This window comes from Elephas maximus, chromosome 11, assembly GCF_024166365.1.
Source record: "Elephas maximus indicus isolate mEleMax1 chromosome 11, mEleMax1 primary haplotype, whole genome shotgun sequence".
Classification (NCBI taxonomy): domain Eukaryota; kingdom Metazoa; phylum Chordata; class Mammalia; order Proboscidea; family Elephantidae; genus Elephas; species Elephas maximus.
Window position 1 is genome coordinate 14,122,196 of NC_064829.1, and position 12,005 is coordinate 14,134,200.

General features: G+C 39.0%; 1 protein-coding gene across 3 annotated transcripts in view; it reads right to left on the reverse strand.

Annotated features, from left to right (window-relative positions):
• Positions 1-12,005, reverse strand: part of ANKRD12 (ankyrin repeat domain 12) — a 165,833-nt gene that overhangs the window by 78,354 nt on the left and 75,474 nt on the right. The window lies entirely within an intron of this gene.

Genomic DNA, 12,005 nt, shown 5'->3' on the forward strand with positions numbered 1-12,005 from the left:
AAAAGAACATGCAACTGAGACCGCATGTGGCCTGCCATGCCTAAAATATTTACTGACTGGCCCTACACAAAAAAGGTGGCCAGATCCTATCCTAGTTCAGTAACCACTGATTCCTCTAATTTTCATCTTCTAAAATACTAGTTTTCTTCTTTCTTCTATACTTTGTTTTTGTGGGTCTATGTCCTTTAAAATCTCTCCTTACTGTCATTTTAGGGGTTTGGAAAAGAAACCAAAGTCAACAATTTTTAGTCATTATAAATAATACTGTAGTGAACATCTTTGAGTTGGAGGTGAACATATTAAGGCTTATTTCCTTAGACTAGGGCCCTAGAATGAGAAAAAAGAATCAAGGCTCTTGATAACATTCTGCTGAAAAGCTTTCTACTCCTATCAGGACGTAATAAAAAAATTATTATATCCCTATAATGAGTCAGGTACAGTCGTAACTTCAAACATGTTAGAAAAATCCTAACTTAAATAATCCACGTTTCACAGATAATCTTCATAGGGAAAAAAAGATAACTATTTATTCTGAAAAGGATTTACGGCAACTTAAAATTGCTTAATACGTCACAGGATATCCTACTTTGGTGAGCAGCATCTGGGGTCTGAAAAGCTTGCAAGCGGCCATCTAATATACATCTACTGGTCTCATCCCGTCTAGAGCAAAAGAAAATGAAGTAAATGAAAGACACAAGGAAAATATTAGCCCAGGGGACTAGAGGACCACATGAACAACAGCCTCTACCAGCCTGAGCCTGGAAGAACCAGACGGTGCCTGGCTACTATCACCAACTGCCTGACAGGGATCACAATAGAGGGTCCCTGGCAAAGAGGGAACAAAATAAAGAACAAAATTCAAATTCACAAAAAAGACCAGACTTACAGTTCTGACAAGACATTGGAGGAACCCCTGAGACTGTGGCCCCCGGACACCCTGCTAACTCAGAACTGAAGCCAGTCCTGTAGCCCACTTTTCAGCCAGTGATTAGATAGGCCTATAGAACAAACAGTAACACATGTGATGAACAGGCTTCTTAGTTCAATCAAGTATACGAGACCAAACGGGCAACATCCTCCCAAAGGAAAGGAAGAGAGTGCCGACACATTGCATGGATTGCAACCAATGTCACAAAACAATTTGTGTACACATTTTTGAACGAGAAACTAATCTGTGCTGCAAATTTTCACCTAAAACATAATTAAAAAAAAAAGCAGGAAACAAATCAGAAGTAGGTAAAAATGATGAGACATAAAGACATAAGAAAATAAAGTTAGGTATTTAAAATAGAAAGAGCCCTGGTGGCACACAGGTTAAGCGCTTGGCTCTATGCTGAAAGGTTGTCAGCTGGAATCCACCAAGCTGTTCCCTATGTAGCAGTCCTGCTCTGCACATGTGGAGTTGCCATGAGTCAAAACTGACTGGATAGCAACCACCACCAACAACATATAAGATAGAACTAGGAATAAAGCTAGTATAAAATTGTATATCGTGATGTACTACATGCCTGCCAAAAATGAGGGCAGAAGATTAGGGCCAAAGATTAGGGTCTTAGCTTTCTAGGAGCCAACATTAAGACAGAAAAAAAAAAAAAAAATCAGTTATTATTTCTCAGAACTGACGAGATAAAAACGAGTTAGTTGCTTGGGAGAGGTGCAACCATTCCTGATTACAAGAATAAGCTGAAAGCATCCTGAAACGTGTAAGCTTTGTTAATGCTTCCTTTCTAAATAATTTAGATCCGGCTACAGAACTGCTATTTTTCTGTTTCTTCAACCTTAGGAATGCCTTATGGATAGCTGACATTTTCATGATTATTACTGAGTGAAAGAAATCCAATTCTTTGCTAGAGGCTCAGAATATATGGTATGGATATGTACAGATGAGAGTTTTGGGGGGCTATCATTTCCCTCCTCCTCTTTAGGCACAAGTAAAAGAACAAGGAGAAAATAACTATCAATAGATCTTGAATTGTGACTCCTACTGTACTAGGCATGTTGGTAGGAGGAAAAGCAAATTTCTTCTTTTTTGTGAAAATAGCATGCCAGTGTCCCTCTGGAAGGAGACTGGAAATAGTGTTTGAGTCTCTGTCAGTACATGGGCTCAAAGGTCAGCTTCTGGAAGTATTCTGCAGCAATGTGCATATTTAGAAACTTTTACTCATAGAAACAAGGCATAATTCTTTAAAATTACATTTAGCAATGAGGAAGCCTTTGTGTGTCACATTTAAAAGAGAACAATTCATCTTTGACAGATCATCAATAATGCTTTAAAAAAAAGGCAAAGATTACAGTATTTAAAATATCTCAGCCAGAAAATAAATCCTTTTCTGATAAATTCAGAGGCAAGTAAATGTACCTTATATGTTGTAAGACTTTATGACTGAATCTTTGGCATTCTGGATATGCTCAGTTATCCATTCATCTATTCATCTACCTACACATGGATGTGCACAAAATTTACTGAGCACTTCTTACGCGACAAGTGATTCCAGCAGTCAATAACAGGAAACAACACAGGGACTTCTTGGAAGATGGTAGCATGAACTGTTTCACATTCCCACTCCCCAATGCCTACAAGCACCAAGGAAAACAACCAGAAACTGGTAGACTCAACTCTGTAAGAACTCTGAAAACCAGAGGGTTGCAGCAACCAAGTGAATGTTGAATCAAGAAAAAGGCAACTGTAGATCAGTAAGAAAACTTTCAATATCTACTGCCTGTTGGACTATGGACTACACTCCCAGAGAGGACACCACATATCTGGCTCTGAAGGGAGCAGAGCAGACTTTGCTAATGGATTATGGTGTGTGTCTGTTCTGACCTGTCTGAGGATTTCTTGAGGAAATGAAGCAGAGTGCTACCCCTCGCCCTTGCCTGCCTCAGAGCTCACATGGAGCAAGGTGGAGCAGTGAACAGCACCTGAAGGCTCTGATTGCCCCAATCTGCCTGAAACTAAATAGTGTGACTAGAGCACACAATTAATGCTTAAAGGTTCAAGGAGATACCAGATTCAGAACTTCCTTCAAAAATTAGTGCTTTCAAAAGCACTACATTTGTGGGGGAATTGAGAAAACCACACACATGCTCAGGGCAAAATCCAGGTGCAGAAAATATCGAAGACCCTATGCTTTCACCTTGGGTTGACCCCTAAGCATACAGAAAGCAAGCTCAGTGTTAAAGAAGGGCAGCAGTACAGAGCCTAGCTGTAAACACTGGGAGCGGTGTGTGTGTGCCTTTCTTCCCCTGGAGTCCTACAATCTCTTTTGAAACACTAGCTGAGCATGGGCTGGGGAATAGAGGCCTACATCTCCACACACATCCAGGAGGACAGTAATTGCAAAAACAGAGGAAGGTACTGAGCAAATGGGCTACTTCAGCCTTCAGAATAAAATAAATAAATAAAAATTAAAAGAAAAACATCCAAACTTCGGGGAAGGGTAAGAATCTGAGTTTTAGCACTAACATATTAATAGTCAAAAATTCTGGTTTCAACAACAACAAAAAATCTCAAGGCATACAAATAAACAGACAAGGATGGCCCATTCGAAAGAACAAAATAATGTGATAGAAACTGTCCCTATAGAAGTCCAGATAATTGACAAACTAAAAGACTCTAATACAATAGTTTCAAATATGCTCAAAAAACTCAAGTTGAAAGGCAGTGATTGGGAGGCGGAGCCAAGATGGTGGAGTAGTCAGACGCTTCCTGTGGTCCGACTTACAACAAAGACCCAGAAAAAACAAGTGACTCAATTATATATGACAATCTTCGAACATCAAAGGCAAAGTTGAGGAATAGGACTGAGCAGCAGGGAAAAAGAGAGATGGTTCAGAAGCAGCAAGCCATGACAGACCTGACCCGGTGGGAACTGGCACCCTGTAGGCTGGATCTGCTGGCGTGCGCAGTGAGGCAAGCAGTGGCACTCAGAACGCTTTTTCCACATGGGGAGAGATTGAGCAGTGGAGAGTCTATGCAAGCCTCCAGAACCAGCTGTAAGTGGTGCTCAATTGGCAAAAGATAAATACGTGCATGTAACCTACCACATGGATCAAAAACAACCCCTCTGGGAAGAACCTCTCTCCCATTTACCTGCCCCCTCCCGACTCTGCACCAGGTCCTGGGCTGGCTTCAGCGACTGCCCTGTCACCTGAGTCAAAAGTAGGACCCATTGTGCATCCAGAGCCATTCTCCTGGCTTTTGAGAGGGAACAACTTGACAAGCAGAAAATAATAATCTGCCAGCAACCCTAAACCGGGAACTCAGGGCAGGCACAGCCCCTTTGCCTAGGCATAGATAAGTGGTCCATGGACTTTGAATGCCTTTTAACCCTGCATAGACCTCTGAGGGCCCATTTCAACAGTAAAGGCCTTTATTGGCACAGTACAACAGGGTATTTACCTGGACCCTATTTTCAACTGTATCAGCTGTAAACTGGAGTGAAAGATTTGTGACATTTGATACCACTCTGCCCATTAAGCATGGTCCTGACCGACATATATCAGGTGCCTGAGGACTGGTGGCTCCACCCATGCCATCTAAAAAAAAAACTAGCCACCCGCAAAAAGGGTCCTTACAGTCAACAGCATTGGGTGACCATGACCCAGATGCAAAACCCACCCACCTATGCACTCTAGGGAACAGGGACATGCTTTCCTCCTGTACACTCAGGGGCAGCTGAGAGCCCCCTGCCTTACTCAGTGCATAACCCCCTAGCGCACCCAGATACCTGTGCCTACTCCAATCACCCCTGCCTGTCTAGGGCTGTAGGTGAGAGCCTGCACCACACACTTGGTGACTGGCTACCTGGACACCTAAGCTGATCCATACGAGAAGAGTAAATGGACTCCTGGGCTCACATATCCAGTAACAGATCTAACCACCTGGTGAAAGGATGTGAGAGTTTCAAAAGAGCCAATAATCAAACTAGTTCACAAGACAAGCCTATTTGGGCATATTAAAACAAAACGAGAAGCAAGGACACAGTAAGCAAACAAAATAATAATTTATCGATGGCTCGGAGACAACAGTCAATATCAAATCACTTAAAGAGGCAGACCATGATGGCTTCAGCAAGGGTCCAAAAAAAATAATCAAGAAACCTTCCAGAGGAAGATAATTTCTTGGAATTACTAGAGATAGAACACAAAAGATTAATATACAGAGCTCTTCAAGAGATCAGAAAGGGAGACCAGGCAAAACACAGAACAAGCCAAGAAACACACAGACAAAACAACAGAGGAACCTAAGAAAGTTATACAATAGCATAATGACAAACTTAATGGGATGCAGGAACCCATAAAGAGACAGCAAACCAAAATCCAAAAAATTAACAATAAAATTTCAAAATTAGACAACTCAATAGAAAGTCACAGGAGCAGAACTGAGGAAACGGAAGACAGAATTAGTTACACTGAAGATAAGGCACTTGACACTAACTTCTTTGAGGAAAAACCAGATAAAAGAATTAAAAAAACCAAAGAAACCCTAAGAATTATGTGGGACTCTATTAAGAGGAATAACCTATGACTGACTGGAGTACCAGAACAGCAGGAAATAACAAAACACTGAAGATTTGTTGGTAGAAAACTCCCCTGCTATCATAAAGGATGAGAAGATATCTATCCAAGAAGCTCATCGAACCCCACACAGAGTAGATCCCAAAAGAAAGTCACCAAGATAAGTTATAATCAAACTTGCCAAAACCAAAGATAAAGATAGAATTTTAAGGGCAGCTACAGATTAAAGAAAAGTCATCTACAAAGGAGAGTCAGTAAGTCTAAACTCGGACTACTCAGCAGAAACCACGCAGGCAAGAAGGCAATGGGATGATATATATAAAGCCTTGAAGGAAAAAAAATTGCCAGCCAAGAGTTATATATCCAGCAAAACTCTCTCTCAGATATGATGGTGAAATTAGGACATTCTGGACAAACAGAAGTTTAGGGAATTTGTAAAAAACCAAACCAAAATTACAAGACACACAACAGGGAGTCTTCTGGTTAGAAAATCAGTAACATCAGACAGCAATACAAGACTGGAACAACCAGATATCAACCCAGGTAGGGAAGTCACAAATAAATCAAAGGTAGCTAAAACACCGAAAATAGGGAAACAGACGTAAATACGTAAAAGATGATAACGTTAAAAGAAAAAAGAGGGACTAAATAATGTAGTCACAGATCTTTCATACAGAGAGGAAGTCAAGGTGATATAAAGAAAGGATTGGTTTAAACTTAGAAAAACAGAGGTAAATATTGAGGTAACCAAGAAAACTAACAATCCTATACATCAAAATAAAAAACAACAAAAACATAAAGACACAGCAAATACAACATCAACAACACTGAAAAGGATGAAATGAAAATACAAAAAGAAAAATGACTCAGCATAGAAAATTAAATGGAAAAAAGAAACTGTCAACAACACACAAAAAAAGACATCAAAATGGCAGCACTAAACTCATACATATCAATAGTTACGCTGAATGTAAATGGACTAAATACAACAATAAAGAGACAGAGAGTGGCAGAATGGATAAAAAACACAATCTGTCTATATGCTGCCTACAAGAGACATACCTTAGACTTAAATACACAAACTAAAACTCAAAGGAAGGGAAAAAATGTACCAAGCAAACAACAATAAAAAAAGAGCAGAAGTGGCAATATTCATCTCTGACAAAATAGGCTTTGAAGTAAAATCCACTACAAAGAATAAGGAAGGGCACTATATAATGATTAAAAGGTCAATACACCAGAGGACATAACGATAAAAAATATATATGCACCCTACAACAGGGCTCCAAAATACATAAAACAAACTAACATTATTGAAAAGAGAAATAGCTCCACAATAACAGTAAGAGACTTCAACACACCACTTTCGGTGAAGGACTGAACATTCAGAAAGAAGCTCAATAAAGACATGGGAGACCTAAATGCCACAATCAACCAAATTGATCTCAAAGACATATATAGAACACTTCACCCAACAGCAGCCAGGTATACTTTCTTTTCCAACACACATACACCATTCTCCTGCATAGATAACATATTAGGACACAAAGCAAGCCTTAACAAAATCCAAAGCATGGAAATACTACGAAGCATCTTTTCTGACCATAAAGCCATAATGTGGAAAACAGTGACAGAAAAAGTAAGGAAAAAAAAATTGAACACATGGAAGCTGAACAAACCTTGCTCAAAAACTACTGGGTTATAGAAGAAATTAAGGATGGAAATAATAAATTCACAGACTCAAATAAGAATGAAAACACATGCTACCAGTACCTTTGGGACACAACAAAAGCAATTCCCAGTGGTCAATTTATAGCAATAAATGCACACATCCAAAAAGAAGAATGGGCCAAAATCAAAACATTAACTCTACAACTCGAAAAAATATAAAGGGAGCAGCAAAACAAACTCTCAGGCACCAGAAAAAAGGAAGTAATAAAAATCCGAGCAGAATTAAATGAAAAAGAGAATAGAAAAACAATTGAAAGAGTTAACAAGACCAAAAGCTGGTTCTTTGAAAAGATTAACAAAATCGTAAACCACTGGCTAAACTGACCAACGAAAAACTCAAGAGGAAGCAAACAACTCAAATAAGAAATGAGATGGGGAATATCACAACAGACCCAGCTGAAATTAAGACAATCGTTAACAGGATACTATGAAAAATTGTACTCTAACAAATTTGAAAACCTAGAGGAAATTGACAAATGTCTAGAAACACGCTACCTACCTAAACTAACACAAACAGAGGTAGAACAATTAAATAAACCTTTAACAAAAGGAGATTGAAAAGGCAATTAAAAACTCCCAACAAAAAATACCCTGGCCCTGACGGCTTCACTGGAGAATTCTACCAAAATTTCAGAGAAGAGTTAACACCACTACTACTAAAGGTATTTCAGAGCCCAGAAAAGGATGGAATATTCCCAAACTCATTCTATGAAGCCACCATAACCCTGATACCAAGACCAGATAAAATTACAGACCAATATCCCTCCTGAATGTAGATGCAAAAATCCTCAGCAAAATTCTAGCCAATAGAATTCAACAACATATCAAAACAATAATTCACTATGACCAAGTGGGATTCATACCAGGTAGGGAGGGATGGTTCAACATTAGAAAAACAATCAATGTATAAATAAATAAAATCATAAGTAAAACAAAAGAACCACATGATCTTATTAATTGATGCAGAAAAAGCATTTGACAAAGTGAACACCCTTTCCTGATAAAAACTCTCAGCAAAATAGGAACAGAAGAGAAATTCCTCAACATAATAAAGGCCATTTATACAAAGCCAACAGCCAATATCATCCTAAATGGAGAGAGTTTGAAAGCATTCCCCTTGAGAACAGGAACCAGACAAGGATGCCCTTTATCACCACTCTTTATTCAACATTGTCCTGGAGGTCCTAGCCAGAGCAATTAAGCTAGAAAAAGAAATAAAGGGCGTCCAAATTGGTAAAGAAGAAATAAAAGTACCTCTATTTGAAGATGATATGATCTTATACACAGAAAACCCCAAAGAACCCACAAGAAAACTACTAGAACTAATAGAAAATTTCAGCAAAGTATCAGGATACAAGATAAACATACAAAAATCAGTTGGATTCCTCTAAGCCAACAAAGACAACTTCAAAGAGGAAATCACCAAATCAATACCATTTATAATAGCCCCCAAGAAGATAAAAAACTTAGGAATAAATCTAACAAGAGACATAAAAGGCCTATACAAAGAAAACTACAAGACGCTCCTGCAATAAACCAAAAGACACCTACATTAAGTGGAAAAACATATCTTGCTCATGGATAGATAATTCAATACTGTGAAAATGTCAATTCTACCCAAAGCCATCTATACAAAAATGCAATCCCAATCCAAATTCCAACATTTCCTAATGAGATGGAGAAACAAATCAGCAACTTCATATGGAAAGGGAAGAGACCTTGGATAAGTAAAGCATTACTGACAAAGAAGGATAAGGTAGAAGACCTCATACTACCTGACTTTAGAACCTATTATACTGCCACGGTAGTCAAAACAGTCTAGTACTGGTACAACAACAGATACATACACCAATGGAACAGAAGTGACAATACAGACATAAATTAATCCAACTATGAGCAGCTGATATTTGACAAAGGCCCAAGGTTCATTAAAAGGGGAAAAGACAGTCTCTTTAACAAATGGTGCTGGAATAACTGGATATCCATCTGCAAAAAAAAATGAAACAAGACCCATACCTCACACCATGCACACAGGCTAACTCAAAATGGATCAAAGACCTAAATATAAAATCTAAAATGATAAAGATTATAGAAGAAAAAATACGGACAATGCTAGGAGCCCTAAAACATGGCATAAGCAGGATACGAAACATTACTAACGATGCACAAACACCAGAAGAGAAACTAGATAACTGGGAGCTCCTAAAAATCAAACACTTATGTTCATCCAAAGACCTCACCAAAACAATAAAAAGACAACTTACAGACTGGGAAAAATTTTTGGCTAAGATATATCTGACCAGGGACTAATCTCTAAAATCTACAAGATACTGCAAAACCTCAACAACAAAAAGACAAATAACCCAATTAAAAAATGGGCAAAGGATATGAAGAGGCACTTCACCGAAGAAGACATTCAGGTGGCTAACAGATACATGAGGAAATGCTCATGATCATTAGCCATTAGAGAAATGCAAATTAAAACTACACGAGATACCATGTCACCCCAACAAGGCTGGCATTAATCCAAAAAACACAAAACAATAAACACTGCAGAGGTTATGGAGAGACTGGAACAGTTACACACTGCTGGTGGGAATGTAAAATGGTACAACCACTTTCAAAATTGAGTTGGCACGTCCCTCAGAAGCTAGAAATACAAGTACCATATGATCCAGCAATCCCACTCCTTGGAGTATATCCTAGAGAAATAAGAGCCGTAACACAAATAGATATATGCACACCCATGTTCACTGCAGCACTATTAACAATAGCAAAAAGATGGAAACAACCTAGGTGCCTATCAATGTATGAATGAATAAACAAATTATAGTATAATCACACAATGGAATATTATGCAATGATAAAGAACAATGATGAATCTGTGAAACAACTCATAATGTGGATGGAAGGCGTTATGCTGAGTGAAATTAGTCACAAAAGGACAAATATTGTACGAGCCCACTATCGTAAGAACTCAGGAAAAGGTTTAAACACAGAAGCAAGCATTCTTTCATGGTTATGAGGGTGGGGAGGGAGGTAGAGGGGTATTCACTAACTAGATAAAGTAGACAAGAATTATCTTAGGTAAAGGGAAGGACAACACACAATACAGAAGAATTCAGCACAACTGGACTAAATCAAAAGGTAAGAAGTTTCCTGAATATAACCAAACGCTTCAAGCAACAAAGTAGCCAGGGTGGGGGTCTGGGGATCATGGTTTCAGGGAACATGTAGGTCAACTGGCATAACAAAGTTTATTAAGAAAATGTTCTGCATCCCACTTTGGTGAGTGGCGTCTGGAGCCTTAAAAGCTGGCAAGCGGCCATCCGAGATACATCAACTGGTCCCAACCCACCTAGAGGAAAGGAGAATGAAGAACACCAAAGACACAAGGAAAATATTAGCCCAGGAGACAAAACGGCCACATAAACCAGAGACTCTATCAGCCTCAGACCAGAAGAACTAGATGGTGCCTGGCTACCAGAAATGACTGCCCTGACAGGGAACACAACAGAGAGTCCCTGATGGAACAGGAGTGAAGTGTGGTGCAGAACGCAAATTTTAGTAAAAAGACCAGAGTTAATGGTCTGACCAAGACTGGAGGAACCCCAGAAAGATGGCCCCTGGACTCTCTGTTAACCCAGAACTAAAACCATTCCTGAAACCACCTCTTCAGACAAAGATTAGACTGGACTATAAGACACAAAATGATACTGATCAAGAGTGTGCTTCTTAGTTCAAGTAGATACATGAGACTAAATGGACAGCTCCTGTCCAGAGGAGAGATAAGAAGGCAGAAAGGAACAGGAGCTGGTTGAACAGACACTGGAAATCCGGGGTGGAAAGGAGGAGTGCGCGGTCACTGCATAGGGAGAGCAACTAGGGTCACATAGCAATGTGTGAATAAATCTTTGTATGAGAAGGTAACTTGAGCTGTAAACTTTCACTGAAGTCACAATAAAAAAAACTACATAAAAAACAAAAGATTAAAAAAAAAAAGGCAGAGACTGATAGAATGGATAAAAAATATGATCCGTTTATATGCTGTCTACAGGAAACACACCTTAGAACCAATGACACAAATAGGTTGAAAGTGGAAGAATAGAAAAAAGATATTTCATGCAAAAGAGAGCCAGGGTAGCTGTATGGATATCAGACAAAATAACTTTAAGTAAAAAATATGACACATATATACACAAAACATCAGAACCCCTAAATATATGAAGCAAACACTGACAGAATGAAGGGAGTAGCAGAGAGCTCTACGAGGATAGCTGGAGACACTTCAATATGATACTTTCAATAATGGAAAGAACATCTAGACAGATGATCAATAAGGAAACAGAGGATATGAACAACAATATAAACTAACTTAGAGTGTAGAACTTCTTTAAAGTGTTAAAAAGCAAAGATGTCACTGTGAGGACTAAGATGCGAAGCTGGGCAATGAATAAAGAAGACTGAAAGAGAATTGATGCACGTGAATTACAGTGTTAATTAAGTATACGGAATACACCATGGACTGTCAGAAGAACAAACAAATCACCTTGGAGAACATATAGCCAGAATGCCCCTTAGAAGCGAGGATGGAGACTTCATCTCACATACTGCGGACATGTTATCAGGAGGGACCATTTTTGGAGAAGGACATCATGCTTGGTAAAGCAAAGGGTCAGCAAAAAAGAGGAAGACCTTCAATGACATGGACTGACACAGTGGGTACAATAACGGGCTCAAGCATAGCAGCAACT